The sequence below is a fragment of the Lissotriton helveticus genome, chromosome 1_1, assembly GCF_964261635.1.
Source record: "Lissotriton helveticus chromosome 1_1, aLisHel1.1, whole genome shotgun sequence".
Classification (NCBI taxonomy): domain Eukaryota; kingdom Metazoa; phylum Chordata; class Amphibia; order Caudata; family Salamandridae; genus Lissotriton; species Lissotriton helveticus.
The window spans coordinates 688854676-688872781 of record NC_136057.1 but is presented as its reverse complement, the minus strand read 5'-3'; the positions used below and the strand labels follow the sequence as shown (position 1 = coordinate 688872781).

Below are 18106 nucleotides of genomic sequence, written 5' to 3'. Positions count from 1 at the left end.
AGTGGTGGAAGGCTGTGTGCATGTACACTTAGTAATCAGATCAGTACAGTGCCCTAAAAGCCTACGCCACGTGTCTGTAGGGCAGCACTGCCCGCTGGCTCAGGCCTACAGTATGGTCCAGCAGGTCCTTAAAATAAGACAGATGTGACTGAATGAGGACAGAGCTCACATCATTACCCATGGCAGCAACGCTTTTTCGCACGTGGGCACTCAGGGTAATGCACCCTACCTCTCCTGCAGCACTGCACTCAACTGGTGTCTGCAGGGCAGCGCTGACCGTTGTGTCAGGCCTTCAGTATGGTCAAGCAGGTCCTTAAAATGAGACAGACATGTGACTGAATAAGGACAGAGATCACATTATTACACACAGCAACATCGCTTCTTCGCACGTGCGCACTCAGGGTGATGAACCCCACCCCTTCCGCAGCACAGCGCTGAACAGGTGTTTGTAGGGCAGCGCTGCCTGCTGGCTCAGGCCTACAGTAAGGTCCAGCAGGTCTTTAAAGTGAGGCAGAGATGAGACTGAGTCAGGTCAGAGATCACATCATTACGCACAGCAACATCGTTTGTTCGCACCTGCGCAGCCAAGGTGATGCACCGCGCTCAATTGGAGGCGCTGTGCACCCATGCCGCTCTGCTTACCTGCTGTCATTGTTGTGTGAGCAAACACTATAGGCAGCAGTGCTCACAATTCAGGTGAAGTTATGATTTCCGAATGGTGTACACCTCATGGATCCCTTTCGAAGACGACGGACAGTAGGGCTCACAATTTAGAGCCAGTGTTGATTGCCAGGATGGTGCACACCTCATGGATCCCTTTTTTCTTATTGCGCATTGTGATATGCGAGGTGGATGCGGCCATATCATCTGAGACAGTGTGGAAGAAGAGGGATATGTGGCGTTGTGGTTATCTTATTTATAGGTACGCAAAGTGGGCTGGGCTTGCGTACCTCCCGGACCCGGTGAAGTGGACAAGTCAATGACTCAGCATAAGGCGCAGAAACTTCCAATACACATAGGAGCCAAGCCTCATGCGTATCCAACCGGGTACTGTTGATGCCTAGGGATTACACTGAATAGGGTAGATTCAGGTTGTACCAGGTACATTTAGCAATTGACACTATTTCTGTGAGTAGAAAATATACCACACAGTTTAGGTGTAGATAGTCAATAATTTAGGTCCTGAAGAATCACGAGGATTAAGCATGGGCGTAAAATCCGTTCCGCTCGCGGATTTTGCGGATTTTCGGTAAATTCGCAATCCGCGAACTCTCGCGAACTTGCCGAAAATTCGTAAAATCCGTGCAAAGCGGATTTTTTGCTTGGTCGCACTTGCCAACTAGAATACTATACAATTTCGCGGGAGTAAATACTTGCGAACACGTAGATGCGGCGGGCAGAGACAATCTCGCAATTGCGAGATTGCAACATTTGCAATTTCGCACAAGAAATCCACCAGCAGGCAGCATAAACCTTGAAAATTATGATTTTTATCAGAATAACTCCTCAGGTTGACATTTGCCTGCACTTTTTCTTTGCAAGGAGTCCATTTTGGGGGGTGGGGGTGGGAGGAAGGAAGTGCCCCACAGTCTCCAACTTCCTGTTCCTGTCCACCAGGCTCCTCCCAGTGCTTTCTTCATGTGCTGGTCACTTTGATTTGGATCTTGACCTGGAAGGATTACTTTTGTGGATGCTGCTGGATATTTGGATTTTTGCAAAACTGAAAGCACTCAGCAGGTGCAAAAGTTCAATCTTATCATTAGTAACCATTCCCTGTAGTGCTTCCTGAGGGGCCCCTTCAGAGTTCATTTGCCTACTTGCAACTATTCTACGACCCTGCTCTGACCCTCACAGCAGGCTCAGAGAATAGCTACAGGTATACAACAAAGGTCCTGTTAAAAAATTACACTGCAACAGAAAGCAATTACAGACAAAACTGAAAGCACTCAGCAGGTGCAAAAGTTCAATCTTATCATTAGTAACCATTCCCTGTAGTGCTTCCTGAGGGGCCCCTTCAGAGTTCAGCAAATTACAGATAAGGAAGCAGGTGCCAGCCAGACTGGAAGTTTAAATTCAGTGACACATTAATCAACCCCAAATTAATTCATGTCAGTTGAAGCAGGGCAGGTGTGCTTGCTTTTTTTCACCCCCATAATCTACAGTGATAACCCAACCAGAGGGTGGCAGTGATGTACCAGAGGGTGGCATGGGTGTACCAGAGGGTGGCAGTGGTAAAACAGAGGGTGCTGTGAACCTGTGATGATGAACCAGATGTAGAAACAACATAGTCGCGGCCGTTGCGAGCCGACAAGTAAGTTCGCAATTGCGAACTGTTACAGAACCCTCGCGAACTGGCAGAAATCCTTGCGAACACAAAAAAATTAAAAATCCGCAAATTCGCGAGAGTTCGCGGATTTTGCGGATTGCGAATCCATAAATACGCAAGTTCGCGGATTGCCAATTCGCAAAATCCACCCATGCTTAACGAGGATACTGATCCAATAGCGAGAAACATGTCGACCCACACTTCCTAAACAAGGACACCACTATACGAGACATTATACTCGGGTTAGTGCCTTGTTTTTTGTTTTTGTTTTTACTTAGGATAGGAGACCCCCAGAATAAAAGTCTGTCCTCTTCGGTACTCCCAACCCTATTTTAACTCACCTCACTACATCTACGCGCATGTCTGGCCCCATACCCGCACTGGATAAAAAGATCTCTGGCAAAGAGCCCCTACATTAGGGAGTCCGTTGGGTAGTGCACCGCCGACTCAACGAGGAGCAGCCCAGATGATAAAGCATGACACCTGTAAGGGTGTGTGAGGGCATTACTATCCAGCATATGGATTCCCAGCACTGACCCCTTTGGGGAACCAGGGATTCCTGTCTTCTCTGACTCTACTCTCTCTGACTTTAGAGGAATGGCATAAACCTACTTTTGATTACTTGCGTACGCCAGGCCAGCGTAGAGGTGTGAAGAATTATTCCGGGGACCTGGGCGTTGTTCAGTTCCTACCTGGCAGGAAGTGTACTTATGTGTGTTTCTTTTGTAGTTTTGACCTCGCAGAGTATGCAATTTACATAAGTGTAGCATGTGTCGGGAGGGCGGCAACTATCGCTAATGAGATGGTTTTTGAAAATATTGAATGGTGAACATCACATGTCGTTGTCAAGGTTGTGGATACGCGCAGACACATATGTCAATGGTGTGCGGTATTATTGAAAGTGTTGCTATCACGAAGCTTACACATGTGAATGTGCTCGGATGGAGGGAGGATCAGCTGTGAGGCTACGTCATACACAGTGATAATGCTTATTACAGTTAAGCAAAGCATGTCAAATGTGAATCTGAAAGTCTAATATATAACACAATAGTATATTGGTAAAGCCTGTCAACAGAGCGTACAGCAAAAGAAATCTACACATTGCTGTTTACTGTTTGTGATGTGCCCTCTGCTTGTGGCTCCTGATACTTCTGCCAAGAATACCCAGGCCGAAAGGGAGCACAAAAATGTGCACACACACACCAGGGGCATCATGTAATGCATACTTGTTTTTTTATGTATTGTTTGAGATGCATGGCGATCACACGAAGATGGCTAATGTACAGACCATGAATATTGATCAAGATGATCCTTGCATGTTGTGTGCAGTATAAGATATGTGTACTCAGCAAAAAAACTTTTTAAAAAGCTCTCTAAGCAGAAGAGGTGTCTCTCATCAAACACTGTAATGAGAATGAGTAAAATAGGTGGGGTTGTCCAACTGTTACAATGGGAAATGTTATGAAGCAATTAAATGCTTTTTTTTAAGGTCACATGGCAATCGTGCACCGAGTGTGCAAGGAGGCTGCACCCGACGCGATTTTGACAAATATATTTATCATAATATAAGTTTATTACATTTAGAAATATATAAATGTTCTCATATACTGTTTAAAGTTATTTAGATATACTTTTGAGACGAAAAAAAAACCCAAGAGAATGGCGTACCTGGTCTGACACTATATGTCTGTGACGTAACACAGGGCCTGGCAGCATGTACTTGTGGCATACGCAACGCACAGCGGGCGCGACCCATTATGTACATGACGTAACGTGTGGCTTGGTACTGTGTACCTGTCAGATACCAAAGTACAAGCTGGGGTGACTTCATGTGTATATGATGTTACGTGGGATGCGGTGCCACGAAGTTGTCGGATATGAAATGCACATCATTTTCGAGTTTAGTAACATGGCGGATAGGATTTGAGTGGTGATGGAGCTTGGTACGCTACCGGTATGGGAGTGCAGTTTTCTCCAGAAAAATATACATATTTTTGGGGGAAAATATAAAACATTACATAATTTTTAAAGTTAAAATAAAGAAGTACAATAGAATTCCAAAACATTTTTTAAAGTATTTGAAAAAATCTACGTTTTAAAAACATTGATATATGAAATTAACATTTAAAAAACCTTTAAAATTCACTGAAAAAACCATAGGTTTCAGGCAAGTTATAGATAGGAATTAGCATTAAAAAAACCTTAGAAATTCACTAAAAAAACATAGGTTTTCAGGGACGTTATCGTTAGTTGGACATTTGACTCATATAAAACCAGAGAAATTCGCCTGTTATAGTTAGTTGAGCTAACTATAACATGCGCGCCTGCAATGCACTGCTGACGATGTCACATATTACATCACTCATGACATGGGCAGTGACATCACATGCCAGCGGATGTATGCCTTTACAACGCAGGTTTTACAACGCAAGTCGTTACAACGACTTGCGTTGGGGGGCGCTAGATAGTGAATAGTTTAATTTACTATTCCAACTCCAGGCCCCGTGGATAGTAGGGAAGGTGTTGGATAGTAAATTAAACTATTACCTATCCTACAGTGCCCCCCAGCGCAATTCGTTGTAACGAATTGCGTTGTAAAAGTTGCGTGGTAAAGGTACTGCGTGGTAAAAGTTGCATTGTAACAGCTGTTTACCCATGCCAGCTATGTCCGGGAACATGAAGGACATGAATGCCACAGACTCATTCCAGACACCAAGTCCGTACCTGTCTGTTGTTGATGATAACCCCCCGGCCACAGGCTCAGACACCAACGATGTTCCGCCGAAGACTGACGGTCACTCACGTCGCACAGGGTTAGTGGCACCACGTGTCGCTGGCTTGCTCTGAACAGGGTTAGTGGCACCACGTGTTGCCGGACTACCATATGGAAATATGCCTCAATGATCGAAGGGGGTCTGGCACTGTGGCCGCTACACAGACAAGGGGTCACTGCCATTCAGGGCTCAGGACACAGTTCCACATGTGGGACCTACTGTGATGAAGGTGACACCGGTGGAGTATGTCAATGAGGAAGGAGTAATGTGGGCCAGCGTTGTCGGGCCTGTGATGGTCTGCAGAGGCTGCAGAGATTGCTAGACTGGGGCAAGGAGCTTGACCCGGCATGTAGTGGGCCCTCTTCGACACACGATGGTGTCGGCAGGAGAGCAGTGCTCTGGGGCAGGCATGCCTGGTCTGGGTATCAGCGTCCTGGGGTGCAGCAGGCGCTGCGGGGCTCTGTTGCCTACTGCAGGGATTCGTCCGGCTTTACACCTGCAGTTGGCACATGCTGCTACCCTGGCTTATCGCGTGGTTTTGACTCGCATCGCGGATCAGGCATTTTGTTGTGAAAGTGGTGTTGTGTTTTTTTAATGTGTTTTTGCACTGGAATGCCTACTCTGCATCTCATTAGGGTTAGTTGGTGTAGTCTGCCGTGGAGATACATTTTGGGGCAGTTGTCGAGGGAATACTGGCGATGTCTGCAGTTAGCACCAGCTTGTGAATGGGATGTTAGATCTATCTCCACTTTTGATGCGTTAAGGTTCGGATAAGATCCGAGATAAGTCCTTGTGAATATCCCTCTAATTTTCAGACCTTTCCATTCTCGTTTTCCTTCCTGACCACACTATATACTTAATCTATGTGCTGAACAGCTCTTCTTCCTCCTTTACCTCCCCATCTGATCATCGCCACCTACTGCATTCCGATACCACAAGCGCACCTCATATTCTCTCTACTAGAGCACCTCCCTCTTTGGTTCTGCAACCTCACTCTGCACTGCTATAACATGCTCTAAACTGCTGCTTTTCTATTACTTTAGACTAGAGGCCGTCTTCTTCCTAACATAATTCCGAGTGATATACATCCCTTCCCTTTGTGCCTAAAGACTTCTTGCCTTTTGTTACTCCAATGGAGAGGTAGTACTAACAGAGCATTCACCTACCCCGCTGGATTACAGCACTCTGTACTGGGAAGAAATGAAACAGCCAAAGACGAAAGTAATAGAAAATATTTGCTGTTTTAACATGCTTTGAAATACATGGAATTTAGTTGTGAAATTTCCTTATGTAGTTTATTACTAAACCTGGAGATGTCTACATGTTTCTGTTTATTTCTAATCATTTTCCAGAAATAACTTTAATAGTTAAGTGGTGTGTAGTTTATTGATCTATTATGTTTAAGTTATGGATTAACTTCTTTATGTTGTGTCTGTTTAATTGTGTTTCATAATGGGGGGCATAGCTTGGTCCATGAGAATACGGGGGTGAGTTTAAGATTGCCCACTAATCACGCTGGTTAAAATACATTCGATGAGAAGCAGGGCAGGAGAGGGCTTAAGGAGCAGTAGGAAGGGGGAGGAATGCCGATTGTGAGGGGTAATTAAAACTCAATATTTTGTAATAATAATATTTTTTAAGATCTCTAAAACAGAGAGTAGAGTGTGTGTGTTTTTGTCTGTATTTGTATATAAATATTCCAAGTGAAATCAGACGAACACCTCATCATACCCGATTTAAAGCACCCACACCAACGTTTTAGTACATAGTACATTTATTAGGATCGGGTGTAACATCCTCCCACCTTCCCCCCGAAGCTACGCCCCTGGTCATAATACCAAACAGATTAATTTAAACATTTAGTATAATTTTGTTTATACTATTTTACATCCTTCATGGTAAACTTATCAGAGCACTGTATTCAAACATTGTGTATATATAGATTTACACACCTTAGGAAAACACACAACAAACAATACATTCTCCCATAGCTGTAGAGTTTCAAGACTTCCATTGTCTCAGTACAACCTTTCTGTCCTCAGAAATTCAATGAGCATTAATTTGAGTTTCCCCGAGTGTACTGTATTCAGTGCATCCCCTTGTATAACATTATCATTTGTGCTGCATATGTTTCAATTGCAAGTATTTATATCTTCTTCCTACAACCCTTTGATATTGTATATATGATATAATTTCTCAATGTTTTATGCAGTATCTCTGGGGTCCATTCATAATAGAAATTGGAAATTTACTTGCATTGAATTAAGGATTTCTGACGTTTTTTGAGAATTGTCAAAGAATCCTCAAGAGTACTTCTGGTAACCAGTGATTCCTGTACGTTTTCACATGGGTTAACCTTTTCAATGTCATGCTGAATAAAAAAATCTACTTTTATTTATTTATTTATGTTTCTCTACAGGGAAACTAACTTTCCTGTGGATGAGACATGATTTCTTGTATACCCCAACAATTGTGGGTTGTTCCCTCCCCTTTCCACCCAGAAAACCTATTCAGGGAGGGACTCTACCAGTAGTACACTTTTGAAAGGGTTGTTAATAGCAGAAATCCATACATTTGTGGATGTTCACCACCTTATGCCGGTGTGTCCTCACAGACTTTCCTACAAACGTGCCCCTGCCAGCGGATCTGCTCACACAGAAATCCCAGTACACTGGTTTGCTGGCAGAATAGTCTGTATAAGCAAATCTGTTTACTAGTCCGAAATCACATACTGTGAACTTGTAATGAGGATTTTCTCTCAAATTAAAATCTGATTGGCGCACCAAAGTACAACTTAGGAGCACAAATACATTGGGGCACACTACGTGGTGCAAGAGCGTCACAAGTCCAAAATTAGATTTATAAAGCCAAGCACGGCCACCTTTTGGTGGCCCTGAGTGGCTTCATAAATCTGGTGTAATGCAACGCAGCACAAATCGCTGTGTTGTGCTACTCTGCCCTGGGAAAGTATTCCATGGGCATTGAGTGGGTGCTCTCACGCGACTACCAGATTTACCAGAACTGGTATGCCTGGGAATGCACCAAAAAGATACACCTTCCCTGGGGAGGAATACAGAGGAAAAATATCTTTATTCCTCCATGTTACTTCCTCTTTCTATTTGTGCTGCATTCTGCAGCACACATAGATAGAGGAATTTGCCCTTGAGGATTGTTTTCATGCAGGAAGGTCAACCTTCCTGCACAACAAACAATCCTGTATGCAACACAAGCACCCTTGCACCATGGTGGAAGGATATCTGCTTTGGCGCTAGGCAACCAAAACGGCGAAGACGCAAGGATAGGAATGTACTGTATTCTTTTAACTACAGCACATTCCTTCCCTTTCCTAGTCATTCAGCGCAGCACGGTGACTTTATGCCCCATTATGTTTTGGGCCTGTCCTATTAGCTCACACTAGCTCACCTTCTCAATTGGACCTATTCTCGTTGGTCTAATATTTCATAAAACATTTTTTTTGCTCCTTTTTTCCAACGTTTTGGTTCTATTTCCCTTGGCAATTGCTATTTAGAATTCAATTCTATGCGCTCTGATCTGCTGTGGCCATAACTAATTCGAATTACTACATATTCTCTACTTTATTTTTCCTACAAAATATCTCTTCATTTCTAGATCTCTTGGAGTAGTTGTGATATATCCCTGGCCTCTTCTGTTTTGCCATCTTGCTCAAACCAACGAACTATCTTTGTCAACTCATATTTACATTCGTTTCTGCTCTTTGTTTTACCAGACAATTTGAAGCCCTTTACAAATATGGTTAATGCATCATTTCGTAAATGTTTTTTATAGAGCAAAAATCGACCAAAGCTGGCATAAAAAGCTTGTTGACATTTTTCACTGGCGTTAGTGAGCTCCCTCTGTAGATTATCATAAATCTCCTGCTGGTAGGTCTGTTGGTTATTCACCCCATACATTTCTGCTAAGCCAATTTTTGCGAAAATACAAAGTGGAGCTAATTGAATGGCACGTTTGTAAGCCTGGATCCCTGCTACTATGGCATTTTCTGATGGCCAAATCTTTGATTTTACATCGTTTATGAGTTGTGTCCGGTAGAAGTTACCCAGATCTCTATGAAGAAGGTAATAATCTCCATTTATGGAAATGGCTTGCTCTAGAATGTCACAGTATCTTTTAAAATTCTTGGGTACAAAGACGTATGCCACAGTCCTCAAAACATTAGGATCCCGACTATTCTGCACCACATCTTCTGCAAGTTCTTGTGATTGACTGAAGTCGGAATACTTCAGCATGCAAGCCAGGTATGCCCTACACTCATAATTGATTGGCTCTTGGTGGATGACTTCCGTAAGTTTGGATATAGCTTCTTCTTTCACTTCTCCGCTTGCACCATGGCGTATGGCCACTGCCTAAAGTGCTGTTGCCAGCCCAGCAGAGAATTCCTGGTTTTGGGGATTTCCTGATAATGCTTCCTGGAAACAGCGTGCTGCCCGCTCTGCGTGTCGAAAACCAACTGCCAATAGGGACAAGCCAATCATCCCACTAATCTCAGGCATAGTTGGTGCAGATTGAGCGGGATGAGAAAGAGACTGACTAATCATGTCAGATTTGAGGAGATATTGCTCTACCATTTCATAGTTGCACAACTTATAGTAGATCCAGGCGTAGTTACCAGCGATGACCAATTTAGACACTATCACGTTGGTTTGTTCACCTTCTCCTAGAAACTCTTCAGCTGTTCTAAGACTTTCAAGGGCCTCCTGGTACCTTCCATCTTGTTGGTGTAAATAGGCCTGCAGTGAATAAAAGGTGGAATGGTTGTTGTAAAGCGTGTGTTGAATTTTAAGGATGAGAGTTTGTTTCACATGTTCTAGATTAATCTGATCTTGCTCATCAAGACTCCAGGTGAAGTGACACTGAAGCTTCTCCAGTCTCTCCTTCAAAGACATGGTACTGCAATGAAAGGAAAGAAAGAGAGAACAATGATAAACTCACTTCTTGGAAACAGTCATCTGAACGTGTCGGCTTTGCAGTGCTTCATTTCTTTTTGACAACTTATGTGTATGTGATTATGTGTGTGTGTGTGGGTGGTTGGGTTTAGTTGCTTGGAGCAGTGGAAGGTGAAACAAATGGGGCACAAATACCTGGGACAATTGCATGGAGCCAGTGAAGGACATGCGTTAGCCAAAGGGAATCTGGGGGTAGCTTGGGGACACTCTGCTTGAAAACACTTTAGGAAAAAACATGAGCCAAAACATGCATTTTACTTCACAACTACACAAATACATTAGTTAACAATCATTGAGTTTTCCAGGCAGTAATAATAGTAATAATAGGGCACTAATAGATTATTCCAAAATATCAAGCAAACCTGACCCTACCCAGTTGTGTTTGGAGGTTTACCTCCATGGGAGAGAAAAACATCAGGCCCAGTCAGTGACGTTCACTGCATGATATCACAAAGACATTGACCAAAACAGAAAGTGTTAACACAACCTGTGTTTGCTAATTCTTAAAATATGTGAAGAATGAATGGATGAATGAATAAAATGGCATTCATATTTAGCACACACAAAATACCAGCTACTTCTGGAACAAAGTGGCCTTGCGCTAAGTATCTAGAAGGACATAGCAACCTCATATATCTGTTTTTTGTTACCCTTTATAACCCTTGAACATCATCAGTCGCATGGTTACATGCAGTTGGTCTCTATTGAGGATGTTGAAGTTAAGTTATATGGTGTTAATTGTTCATGAAACAATTATAGACTGGAGTTGAGGGGTTTGATGATGAGGGAGAAATAGCAGTTGTGAGGTGGTGCCCTCTGGCAGAAGGGGGAGACTAGACCAAGTGAGCCCTAGTTTACCCCACTGCACACATATATGCTTCATGTATTTTCCTAATACTTTATCTCCACACATAATACAGGTAAACAACATGAGTTAATGCCAGCATTCCAAGACATCTATTTGGCTTAGGATATCCACCGGGTGCTAATGTGAAAAACAATCGACTTGGAAGGGGAAAGATAGAAACATTAAGTTATATCGTTTGTTCAATTACAAATAAATACATTTGTAGATTTTTATAGTCGGCTTATCATACAGGTGGGTATCCAGGCATTGTCCAGGGGCACGAGAAGATTACGTGATTGGCCCAGTGTTGTGTGCACACGTTTGTCAGTAATACAATATAACACGCAAATAGAGTGTCTTTGTAGAATTCATTTATAACCCTGGATGGTGAGATCTGCTCTGTTTGCTGAGTATGTGGAGTTTTCTATACTCCTCGCTCTGTAAGGTCAAGTTGGCGAGAACGAGTGAGGAAAATCCACCTCCCGGCAAGATATTTCCTCGCTCACGCTCATCAAGGTCTAGTTGGTGAGCGTGAGTGAGGAAAATCAACCTCCTGTCTAGATTTCTCAACGCGGGTGGTTGGATTTCTCAATGTGAGTGGTCGTGGCAGGTTGCGACCACTCACGTTGAGAAACGTTCTGTTCATGTTGAGAAAACTGCTGCTCGAGTAGAAAATCTACCTGAGCAGCAGAAAGAAAGCTTCGCTCTCGTGTGCTGCACATGGTGCCATTTGCAATGATTTTACAGTGTGGGACAAACACCCGGCGCTCAAAATCACAACAAAGAGCATGATCCTAACACACTCCGGTGCTCGTGGACCTCTGCTGGGCGCAACAGAGTTTTTTGTCACTCTGCCCAGGCTTACTCCTTTATTGCAAGCACAGCATACCTGGAAACAGGACTGCTCTGTAGCCCTGCCACTGCAACTGTCACACAGAATGCTGGCCAGTGGAAAATCACTATGTCAAGCATGACATATGCCCTATTCCATGTTGTTATCCACAACATGGAATAAGCAAACCACAGCACAACCCCTCCTCTTTAACACTAAGTAAACATTGCAGACAATACTAAACAAAACAGAAAAAAAGGGAGAAGAGAAAAATAAAAATAGAACCGTCATATGTATATAAGAACAATTTAGAAGAAAGAATATCATCACAATTTGACTTTACCCCCTACCCATTACCTTGTTTCAACCAACAACATAATCATTCGGACATCCCGGTACTTCTAAGCCTTTTTCTTTTCCTGCAATCTGGATCACTGATTCCATATTCTCCCATACCTTCATCTACACGTCTGCACCCATCACCAGAAACACCTTCCAAAACAGCACCTGGCGTGCCTTGAGTAATTCCACTCCCATCCAACAATTCATTAGACTGTACACCTCCTAACACAACCATGTCCTTCGATCCAAGGGAATTCGCACCATCACTCACCACTTCTTTTCCACAATCTTTCCACTGATCCTTTGAACCCAAAGCAACATGCTTAAGATTTAATACCTTGCCACTCCTAAGTCTAAGCACATTCTGCAAGGTCTCCACAACCTCTTTTGGCTCAAAGAATTTACTTTCTCCTTTAGGCAACTTGTTGGGTTTCCTTACACAAATCCGATCTCCACTTTAATCAGATCAGGTTTGAGCCCGTGGGTGGAGTCATAGTAAGACTTACTTTCCATAGGATCTCCTCCAGCTTCTCACCATGTCCAGTGACCATTGCTCCACTGCACTGTCATGGAACCACACCAGGGTAAACTTCCACCTTGGTTTCTAACTCTCATTATCACAAAGGAAGACAGGCCAGTGGTGTCATTAGCAGTTATTCTATACACCCACACAGCCTTTTGTACCGCATTGCCCCAATCACACTGTTATGCAACCGCATTCTGAATGATTCCCTTAATCACTCTAATAAATCGCTTCACAGTGCCATTCCCACTTATAAAGGGACATGATTTTGTGTTTCGCCTCTACCCTTCCCAAATATACTTTTGCAGGATTCAAAACAAACTGCACCCTGTTGTTACTTAACAGTGTGACAGGGACTTCCCCTGACCAGAATACTCTGTCTAAGAACTCTAACACTGTGTCAGTATCAGCTCTCTCCACTATGTCTACCTTAGGCTACTTTGAGAAAAGGTCCATTAGTACTATCACATACTCCTGTAGTTCCCCTACAGAACTGATCAAATCCACTGCAACACATTCCCAAGGTTGTTTAAGAATAATGCATCACTCATAGGTGGTCTCAGTTTCCATAGTGAATAGTCCACCGAAGCACACACCCCACAGGATTTGACAAACCTTTCCACTGCTTGGTCAACTCCAGTCCACCAAAATAGTTCCTTGACTACAGATTAGGTTCTTAATACAACAAAATGTCCTTCGTGACAAAGGCTCACAATTACCTCACGTAATCTATATGGAGGAATTACCTTATCTCCTAAAAGAACTACCTCTTTATCTACCGACAACTCTGACCTGACCTCCCAAAAAGTTCTACATGTATCCGTCAAGTGCTCCTTTCTTGGCCAGCCCTCATAAATGCATTCCAAAACTTTTTGTAACACAGCATCTTCTTTCTATTTCTTCTCCCACTCCTCTTGCCTAATAGCAGGTGTGCCTGAGTCATGTATCAATGTAATTTTAAAGTCATTCCATGGATCGTCCACACTCATTCCTGTATAACCATCTGCCACTGTATTATTCCTACCAAGAATATACACAATGTTGTACACATATAATCTTTCATTCTCAATGACAATCTTACAATCCTGAAGCTGTAACACCTCTTTCTGTTGTAAGATGTTTTACTAAGGGTTTGTGGGTGCATCTAATGGTGACTTGTCTACCCCACACAAAAGCACAAAAATGTTCCAAAGCCCACGTGCATCCAACACCTCCTTACTGATAATGGGATATTTCACTTCAGCCGAGGGACAGAGATGTTGATGCAAACAGACTGATCCATTCATCACCCTTAGCATCCTTCTGTTAAAGTACTGCCCCCAACCCCTTGTTACTAGCATCTGTTGTAATGACCCAATCCAAACCAGGCTCAAAAGATCCCACAGCAGAAACGTTTTCCAAATTACTCTTGATGCTTCTGAACTCTGCTTCACATTGCAAGTCCCACACAAATTTGACCTTACTGGTGATTAGACCACAAACCAGTAGTGACTCAATATTAACATACTCCACCAGGCGGTCCAAAAGTCCTTGTTCACCTCAGTAGAAAATGTGGAGGTAGAAGTTGTCAAACAGCAGGTTCATCTAATTGCCAAATTGTTATGTGCACACATGAGTCGGTAACACAATATAACACACCAATAGCGTGTCTTTGTAGAACTCCTTTATTGTAAGCACAGCATACCAGAAAACAGGTCTTCTCCACAGCACTGCCACAGCAACTGTCACACAGAATGCTGACCAGTAGAATGTCACTTTGTCAAGCATGTCATATGCCCCATTCCATGTTTTTATCCACTACGTGCAATAAGCAAACCACAACACCCAAAATCACAGAATGTTAAGCTGACAACGAGACTCAATCGGGATCCTCAGCTCCTGAGTCGGCAGCTCTGCCCACTGCACCACATCCTCTCCCTAAATTACCCAGTTGAAACATGAGTTTATCCCTTTGGTTAGACAGTTCTTACAGGCTCAAGCGCTTACCGCTCAAATAGCAAATACACAAAATATGTCTACAGCTTTCTTTTGCATACACAATGAGACAGAAGTTGTATTCACTAATGTAACTGTTTAAAAATGATTGATTCCTGACAAGCCACATGTATACGAAATAGCTCCTGCTCAGTTAAAAATGCAGACACACAAGTGCCATTTTTACATTCTGCCCTCTCTGACCACCTATCTGGGTTTTGGTTCCTGATTTTGGTCCCTTCCGGGACCCTAATCAGCTTTTTGTAAATTGTGCATTTCATGTGACCAAAGTAACAAGAAAGCCTCCTGAAAAGATTTTCAACAGAAAATAAACGACGGCCAGGTGACGTAAAAAAATGGCATATGTGTTGCCGAGATAACTAAATGTGGGCTACATAATAGCCAGAGTGCTGAAATCCACTCAACATTTTACCTCTGTAAGACACCACTAATAAAGGCGAGTAAAGATGTGAGACCTTTCATGACCACACACAGATATGGTCCTCTTCCTACACAATGCAGTGGCTGAAAAACAATGGATTGGAATGTGTCTCAAGTAATTGCCAATGTGTGAGATATTTGCAAGCACATTACCTATCACCTCTGTGTTTTCTTCAGTGCAATAGACCAAGTGCCTAAGGCATGCCTGGATATGGGTCCTATGCTTGCTCTGCCATGGGACTCAAACCATAACTCACTGACGAGGCATAGCTAGGTCATAACTGGTGTAATGTTCCTTGTGTTGTTGTTCTCCAGGGACATTGGCTGTAGTTTGGACTGAATGTATCCTATTGGAGCAGGAGAAATATTAATTTGCCGACAGCGTGTCCCATTCTGGAGCGTTTCCTCCCAAATTTAAATTACCTCAAAGTTCAGACTATGGGACTTCGAGGTAATCATATAGGCTTACTCAAACTCTCTGAGATCAAGCATCCTAGTCACCGACAAAAGAGGCCTGATTTAGAACCCAGGGGAGCCAAAGAAATGCCCTTTGATTGAGTCATCAGAGATGTTTACCAATCTGACACATTTGCACATTTTCTCCCCTCTGTATCTCCATCTCAGCCATGGTGCTTGTGCTGAAATTGCAATTAAAGTGTGGAGTCAGGGAAGAGTAGGAACAATATGTCTCCCAACAGCCCTGGTGGACTCAGTGGCATTCACACTGGACCAGTAGAGAGTTCAAATTGAGCAGACATTACCAGCCTACCAAAAAGATAAGAAAGAGGTCATGGTAAATGGCCAAGGACACAGAATAAGGGTTACATATATGTGTAGAATGCAACAGAGGGGTTTTAAGCCAGATTGAAGACCACAGCAAAAGATGTTTGGCTCTTTAATTGTGTTATGTTCTTGGTGTGTGTCCCTTGCGCTGTGTCCTGGTTCCTTAGCGACTGTGGTTTCCACTTCTGAAATCGGCTTGTGGATTCTGGGAAGCTAGAGTTTGTAGGCAGTTGCTGCGGATCACAGGCAGGCCAGGGGTCAGTGCATGTATCTTAAATATATCCTGCTTATTTCATAGACCATGTGTACTGTCTGTCCAAAAGCGGTGATGAGGACGCTATATGAAGAATGAGGACACTGTGGGGGCTATTCTCAAGAACGTGTGATAATGATCGCAAAATTAGCTTAATGCAACTTCTCACATTGCAGTCTATCATGGGAAAGTAACGCTGTGTTATCGTTGTATTCTCAACACGGCGGTACCATGCGATAGTCTCACGATAACGTGTCAAATGACTGCGTTAAAATTAACGCGACGCATTAAAAATTGCAAACCACGAACGCACAAAAAGCAGCAATGTCCCAAATCGCGATACAAAAATCTGAGAAAACCAGTGACAGGCCTGTATTACCATACGTCAGGTGGGAAAATGCACCCTAAAAGCGTTAAAAAAAAGTGTGAGATGACAATGTACGAGTACAACCTCACATCTGTGATGTAGTACAAATGTCCACTGTCCCCATCAAATAGGCATCTCCTCACAAACAGTCACAATGTACATTGTCATGCAGTCTGTATGTAAACTTCGCCAATGCATCAACATACATGAAACACACTGTGAAAGTGTATATCCCCTTTACATTGCAGAGGGACAATCAACACCTCCTGCAGAGCAGACCCCCAATCACGTCAGTGATGATGGAGATGAACCCCAGGACATTGACCTAGACGAACTCCAACAGTTCATGGACACCCTCTGCACCCCACCTCCAGTAGCAGGTCAGCCCAGCACCATCGAGGTGAGACCACCCCCTGCAAAGACCACACAGCAGGTAGCAATCACCACCACGTCTGGCTCTCAGCACCTCACCGAAGAACATATGGTGTTCCAAAGCCATGTGTTAGACTGCCAGAAGGAGTTGACTGAACAGGTGCGGGTGGGGTTCGAACACATTGCAGCCAAACTAGACTCCATATGTGGGTGTCTAAGTCCCATCAGGGACCACTTACACTCCCTAACCGCCCCATGCCCTCCAACACCTCATGACTGGCGTCGCTGGAGTCATGACTCGGAGACAATAACAACCGTCTAGTCAGGGTGGCTACAGCAAAGTCATCTGTGATTTGGGAAACATAAGTAGGGTCATGGAGAACATGGAGCGGATGCAGGCACAAAGAACGGCTACCACGGCTCCTCACAAGAAAGCTGTAGATGGGATCTTCCATGCCCTGCAGAACCTCATCGTGGGAGCAATTCCACAAGACATTGCACAGAGGAATGCTGCTGCTACTTCTGCATCCACATCTCTGGCCCCTGATGTGTCAGTGACACACAGTGCTGCAGACCAAACACCACCACCCATATGTGAGGCACATGAAACATCAGAGGACGAAGATGAGGATGAATCTACCTTAGTGGTAAGTAGGAAGCAGTATCATTTATTTGTGCCATATGACTTCTTTCTGCTTGGTTCTGCCCTCTGCATCATGCCCTGGAATAGCACCTTCCACTGTCCCCCGATACACTCTGCGACACTAACCTTGCACCTCAACATGGACCGCCATATATTGTTTGCAAAACAATGACACAGCAATCAGCCTGCGGACTGGACTCTTTCCCTTCCTAGTAACTTGTCAATTCCTAAATGACTCTGGATGGCCCTCCATGGGGCAACATTGTAAAGTGTTGTCTGCATGGCCCAGTACTAAGACAGCTTCAACACTCCACTGAACGTGAATAATACATTCCAATACACATAGATGTGTCATGTCTATGATTAATCAAGTATGAAAGCATGGACGAATGTAGGGGCAGTGATTCCCCCTTACATCCATGTTGCTCATGTTGTTGGACTTGAGTCTCAGGGTGCATCCCTGCATCACGGTGGTACATATCTGACCCCAAAAGAAGCCATGTTGTCAATTGTAGGTCACAAATGACAGCCTATATGTAATGATTTGGGACACATGTGAAATGCTGATGAGTGGGATTCCATACTATCTGTGACACACCAATGGCATTTTGAATATGTGACACCCAAAATAGCCTCTCTGTACA

General features: G+C 43.6%; 1 pseudogene; it reads right to left on the bottom strand.

The window, feature by feature from the left end:
• Positions 1–8726: 8726 nt before the first annotated feature.
• Positions 8727–10025, bottom strand: LOC144770520 (interferon-induced protein with tetratricopeptide repeats 5-like; annotated as a pseudogene).
• Between the last annotated feature and the right edge of the window lie 8081 nt (positions 10026–18106).